General features: G+C 49.0%; 1 protein-coding gene across 1 annotated transcript in view; it reads left to right on the top strand.

Annotated features, from left to right (window-relative positions):
* The first annotated feature begins 1,770 nt into the window (after window positions 1-1,770).
* Window positions 1,771-6,000, top strand: part of SLC6A1 (solute carrier family 6 member 1) — a 70,738-nt gene continuing 66,508 nt past the window's right edge. The window contains exon 1 of the mRNA XM_030956753.1: window positions 1,771-1,893. The gene's annotated coding sequence lies outside the window, so the exon portion shown is untranslated. The remainder of the gene's footprint in view (window positions 1,894-6,000) is intronic.

Genomic DNA, 6,000 nt, shown 5'->3' with positions numbered 1-6,000 from the left:
AAGTATTGAATACCCAAAATACAAATAGATATTCATAATCCCGTTCCAATATGGATATTGATCTAGTACTGATATCCAAAAACTCTCGAACAGTTTAGAGTTAGAAAGTGTGTGTTTATTGTGGCATAGCTCCCAAATACACACCCCAATTTACAGGTGATCACAGAGCCCTTTTATCTATACAAGTGTGGAATACCTAAAATACAAATGCATATTCATAATTTTGGTACATCCCATTCCTTGCTTTGTATGGTAATTAGTCCAAAAGCTATTAAGCATGGTAATAAGTCCAAAAGCTATTAAGCATGCATAGTTTGTTCCTTGAAATGGGTCAGTGGTCCCTTTCATGGGGAGGGGTCCCAAAATGAGGAAGTAAATGAAGTCTTCCTCGTTCTGACCTTGCTACCTTTTCAATGCAAATATGACAAATGAACCCTTGGTAGAACTCCCATTCCCGTCTCCAATTGGTTTCAGAACAGAGGAGGCTACAATTGTCTTATGTTCCTAAAAGCTATTTATCAATTTCTATAGTCTTCATTATAAACCCAGCTGACAAGCAATAATTATTAGTTAACTAACTCTCAACTTCATCAAGGCCTACCCATCGATTTTTATTAACTCCAATAAAGCTTATCTCTAACTAAAATCTTAGCTTCTCAAAAATCTCTAAATCCCTTAAAGTTTATGTCTCACCAAACTGAGCAGGACCCCAGAAACAAGATCCTTCTGGCCACATTTTTGAGGAAGCTTGGGAACACATCTGTGTCTCCACAGGTTCAAAACACACATTCTTGTTTGAAATCAATCCCACCCTGGTGACCCAGATCTGGTCAGAGAGCTCTGAGCCTCCAGCAGCTCCCCAGACTGGCCATTCTCAACTTCCCTGCTCAATTTTGGTTCACGGGGCTGGGGGGGAACCAGCTGAGGGCACCACATCCCTGCACTGGGTCTGCCCAGCACCATCCTCGAGCCTGCCCGGGGGAGGATGGAGGGATAAGGGTGAGCTGGTCACAGGTGTCACCTGGCCCTGCGACACGGGGTCAGACTGCCACCAGCCCCGCCGGCCCCGAAAGGATCCAGCGGCCCTGAGGATCATCTGCCGCTCCTGGGGGGACCCGCCAGCCCCGAGGGGATCCATCAGCCCCGAGGGGATCCATCAGCCCCGAGGGGATCCATCAGCCCTGAGGGGGATCCATCAGCCCCGAGGGGGATCCATCAGCCCCGAGGGGGATCCATCAGCCCTGAGGGGATCCATCAGCCCCAGGGGGATCCATCAGCCCCGAGGGGGATCCATCAGCCCTGAGGGGATCCATCAGCCCCGAGGGGGATCCATCAGCCCCGAGGGGATCCATCAGCCCCGAGGGGGATCCATCAGCCCCGAGGGGATCCATCAGCCCTGAGGGGATCCATCAGCCCCGAGGGGGATCCATCAGCCCTGAGGGGATCTGTCGGCCCAGAAAGGAGCTATCAGCCCTGAGTGGCATCTGCTGGCCCCGAGGGCATCCATCAGCCCCACAGAGCATCCGCCAGCCCCGAGGGGGATCCATCAGCCCCGAGGGGACCTGCCGGCCCAGAAAGGATCCATCAGCCCTGAGGGGCGTCTGCCACTCCCGAGGAGACCCGCCAGCCCGGAGAGGGATCCATCAGCCCCGAGGGGACCCGCCGGTGCCGAGGGGCGGTCCGGGGGCGGGCGGGGGCGGTGCGGGCCCGGCCCCCAGCCCGAGCGGGGAGGGCGCGGCGGAGCGGCGGGCGCCGAGCTTTAAATGAACATTAATATCGCTCGGGGAGGGCAGCGCCGGTGGCTCGGGACGGGCGGCGGCGGCGGCAGCGGCACCTCCAGCTCCTCTTCCTCCTCCTGCTCCACCTCCTCCTCCTCCTCGGCCTCGGCGGCAGGTAGGCTGTGCGCTGTGACCGCGGGCTCCAGCCCGACCCCGAGCCCGAGTCCCGCGGGGGAAAGGCGCGCGGGATGCTGCGGGATGCGGGGATGCTGCGGGATACAGGGATGCTGTGGGATGCTGCGGGATACAGGGATGCTGCGGGATACAGGGATGCTGCGGGATACAGGGATGCTACCGGGGCGCAGAGGGGGACGCAGCAGCCCCCGGGGGATGGAGGCTGAGCCGGCGGGGAGCGGCGATGGCCGGGAGCTGCCGCCTGTTGCCGGAGCTCGGGGAGGCTCCGAGCCGGCGCTCCGGGGCTCCCCGAGTCGCGCCGGGCTCCGCGCAGCCTCCGCCGCTCCCTGCGCGCTCCGTGCGGTCTCCGCGGCTCCGCGGGCGCTCCGGGCTGCGCGGGGCTCTCGGAGCCGTGGAAAGCTGGAGCGGCCTCGCCCCGATAATAAAAGTTCTTTGCAGAAGGCGGAGTGGTTTATTTTCTTTCGTTTGCTCCCCAAACGCGCCGCGATGCTCCGCTCGCCCGTGGCGGAGCGCGGCTGCGGGAGCACCAAGTGTCAGCCCAGCGCTCCGTTTCTGGCTTGTTGGGAATGGGTTTAAAGCTTTAGTTTGAATTTCAGGGCATGGGAGAGCTTCGCTCGGTTGCTTTAGAACTCGTTTAAAACTGTATTTTCAACGGAGACGAGTGAACTTTAAAGAAAATCAGGTCAGCCATAGATTCCGGGCATCAAACCCTTTCAGGTCCCAGAAATAGCCACAGAAGTAGCGTGACCAATTCTTTTTTCATGCACAAAGCTTTTTCCTTTTTATTTTGGTTGGAATTTCTGACGGATACCGGAGCTCATCAACTGGATCTTTTCAGCTTACTTTAATGAAATAAGCATGCTTTCTAAGCTTGCATTTTGATGCAATTATATTAGTCTCCCTTGACTATACGAGGTTTGAGTTTCTGATAGAGCTTCTTAAAATAATAAAGTCTGTTTAGCAGAAGGTTTTTCTTTGTGCGTTTTTAGGGTTTAGATTTATAGGAAGGTGAGGAAGAAGATGACTGAGAATATAAATGGAATATAAATGGAATATATTCCATATTGGGTATAAATGGAAAAGGTTCAGAGGGGACGTTTTATTTCAAATATTCTGCACTTGAAACAAGGCTGTTCGTAAGTTTTTGCATCTCTTACAAAGTCTCGAAACCAGGATTGACAAATATTTATCTTGCAGTAAGTGGGTCAGATGATAACATCTTCCACTGGATCTCTTACTTCTGTATTGGACAGCTTTGGTTGCTAAGTAGCTCTGAATTGCTAATCCCAAAGTCAATGATGTCATAATGACATCATCACATCCTTTCACCTGATTGATTCTCAGAAGAGAACAGTAATGAGATTTGATATACATGTCCCATCTCTTTAATATTCTTCCTCTGCTTCAGGGGATTTCCTGACCTGCCTGGCAAATTCCAATGAATCACACTGAGCTCTAGTAAAAAGACGTTTCTTTTGGAGACGAGGTGGAACATTAAAGGGACAGTGGCTGCTCCTGGTCCTTCCAAAAGCTGAGGAACTTGGCAGCTCGTGTTTCAAATGTGGAGTTCTGGATATGGAGGGCAGTGATTTAAAACTCTGGACTTACTAAAATTGTGTGCAAGTGTGAAAGTGGCTCGGTTTCAAAGAGGATCAAGTCAATGTGTGTGAGTCGGAGTGCTGGAGGTGCTGCAGGGGGCACAGAGAAAACAGGAGCTGTTTCAGCTGCCAAAATAAATTGCAATTCTAATGGTAAATGCATGAAATCTGTCAGGAATTGCCATGTTAAGAATGGTACTGAACGGTTCTGAAGACAGCTCAGAATTTATTTCTCTTTCTAATTAGGCAGCATAATTGGTAAGTTTGAAGGATTTTAACAGCAACACTGCCATCACAGGGAACTCCTTGTAAGGGAGTTTTAAATCTTTAGAGTGTATTCTGTGTGCAGAATTGATGGGTTTGGTTCCTTCTGAGGTTAAAGGCACAAATGGTGTCATTTGCTGATGATCTGCAGGCACTGCTGGTTGTCACAGCTGGTTTGCATTGTGTGTGTCCACATGAGCATGGTCTGGGTGAATTTTAGGTGTTTTCCTCCTCAATAGCTTTGTGATCACGAATTTCTCCACAGACAGCGAGTTTGAAAGATTCCAGACAGGGCAGTGTATATTTCAGGCATGCAGACCTTCCTTGGAGAAAGGGAGAAAGGAAGCAATTTCCATTTGTTTTGTGGAACGTGTGGTTCTGTTTGTAAAGTGAAAATCTGAGCCTCTCTCAGAACACTCAGAGGCTGCACAGCCCAGCCTCACTTGATTGATGAATACCGTGGGCTGCTAAAACATATTTCAGAAGTAAACAATGATTTGTTGGCGTGGATGAGTTGGTGTTAATGTATTTACTGAAGGCACTGATTGCCGATTTTATTGCTGCTCCTGAGCTGCAGTGTTGGTGGCACTGTTAAGTCTAACAGAGTAGTAATTGAACATGAGGAGGGGGAACGAGTGGGAAGGAGGTGGGGGAAGATGTTTTTGGCTGTGTGTTTGAATCTATTCACCCTGTAAGTGCAATCCAAGCTCCAGATGCAAAAGGGAAATTTCTAAATAATCTGCAAGAGTTCTGCACTCCTCGTACTACACGCAGTGACAAATTTCCACAAGCTTTAGATTCTTTCTGGGATGACTCAACTACGAACAAGTGATTTGGAAAAACAATATTATCTCTGAAGAGAATCCTTGGTGACAATTTCTTTTCAAGTTATCTTAGGATTTTCTACTTACCATGATCTCTTCTAACTCATGCCTGCCTTGAACGTTGGAGACGAGAAATGAGTTTGGACTTGGGGATAAATCTGTGCCTTGCAAGTGCACGTTGGAGGGTCAGCTGTGACATTTGCATGGTTGTGCTTTGGATGTGCTGCCACATTTGGTTACGTAAAGCAGAGCCTGCCCTGAGCTGGCAGGGCAGGGGTGATGCTGCAGCATCCCTGAGCTCTCTGAGCAGGTGACAGAGGGGGACAGAGCTCGCACACACAGCAGGACAGAGCTCACACACACGGGCTCAGCTCCTGCAAAACACACCAGGCAGCTGAGTCTCTGCTTGTGCCAATAGCAATAGGAAATTCAACCTTTAGGATTTTAAACAACAATCAATCTGCTTCAGAACCCGACTGAGATGTTTTGTCCCCCTGGTTCCAGCCCTGTGGCTGTCAGGGTGAGGAGAGCCAGCGTTTCAGCCCCAACTTCTGCTCCCGTCCTCAGCTCTGTGTGAGGATGGAACCAGGCACCAACTGGATTAGTGGATTTACTTTTCTGCTTTTCAAATGTAGATCTTTAAGGGGAAAATAATATCTACAGCAGCTTCACAGGCCACCAGTGTGAGCCTGTTATAAGGGCAAGCTGGATATTTGAAATGTGAAGTGTAATAAGTGAATTCTTCTACAGCTGGATATTTATTGATGCAGAAAAGTGACAGAACATGGACAGGATTTGTCCCTTATAAACTAGGAAGTAAAATAATTAATAATCCCAGGGATCTGCAGCAATCCCAATGATCTGCACCAATCCCATCTCAATTATCTGCACCAATCCCATCCCAATGATCTGCAGCAATCCCAATGATCTGCACCAATCCCAGTGATCTGCAGCAATCCCATCCCAGTGATCTGCAGCAATCCCAATAATCTGCAACAATCCCAGTGATGTGCAGTAATCCCATTCCAGTGATCTGCAGCAATCCAAATGATCTGCAGCAATCCCAATAATCTGCAACAATCCTAGGGATCTGCAACAGTCCCATCCCAATGACCTGAAGCAATCCAAATGATCTGCATCAATCCCAATGACATAAAATACCCGCTAAAATGAATAAAATCACCCCAGATATTGTAGCTAACATTATCCACTAGCTATGAAAAATCCATTTAAGACTTAAATTAAGGAAGCTGAGGTATTAATTTTTCCAAAATTTCTTTTCCACTCAAAGTCGGTTCTGAAAGGATTCGTTGTCCAAAAATAGAAGTTATTTAAAAATTATTCCTACAGTGAATTTTTAAGATGTAAAATTCTGTTTTGATTCCACTTTTGATCTTTATC

The sequence above is a fragment of the Camarhynchus parvulus genome, chromosome 12 (assembly GCF_901933205.1).
Source record: "Camarhynchus parvulus chromosome 12, STF_HiC, whole genome shotgun sequence".
Taxonomy (NCBI): Eukaryota; Metazoa; Chordata; class Aves; order Passeriformes; family Thraupidae; genus Camarhynchus; species Camarhynchus parvulus.
This window is presented reverse-complemented; position numbering and strand designations above follow the sequence as displayed.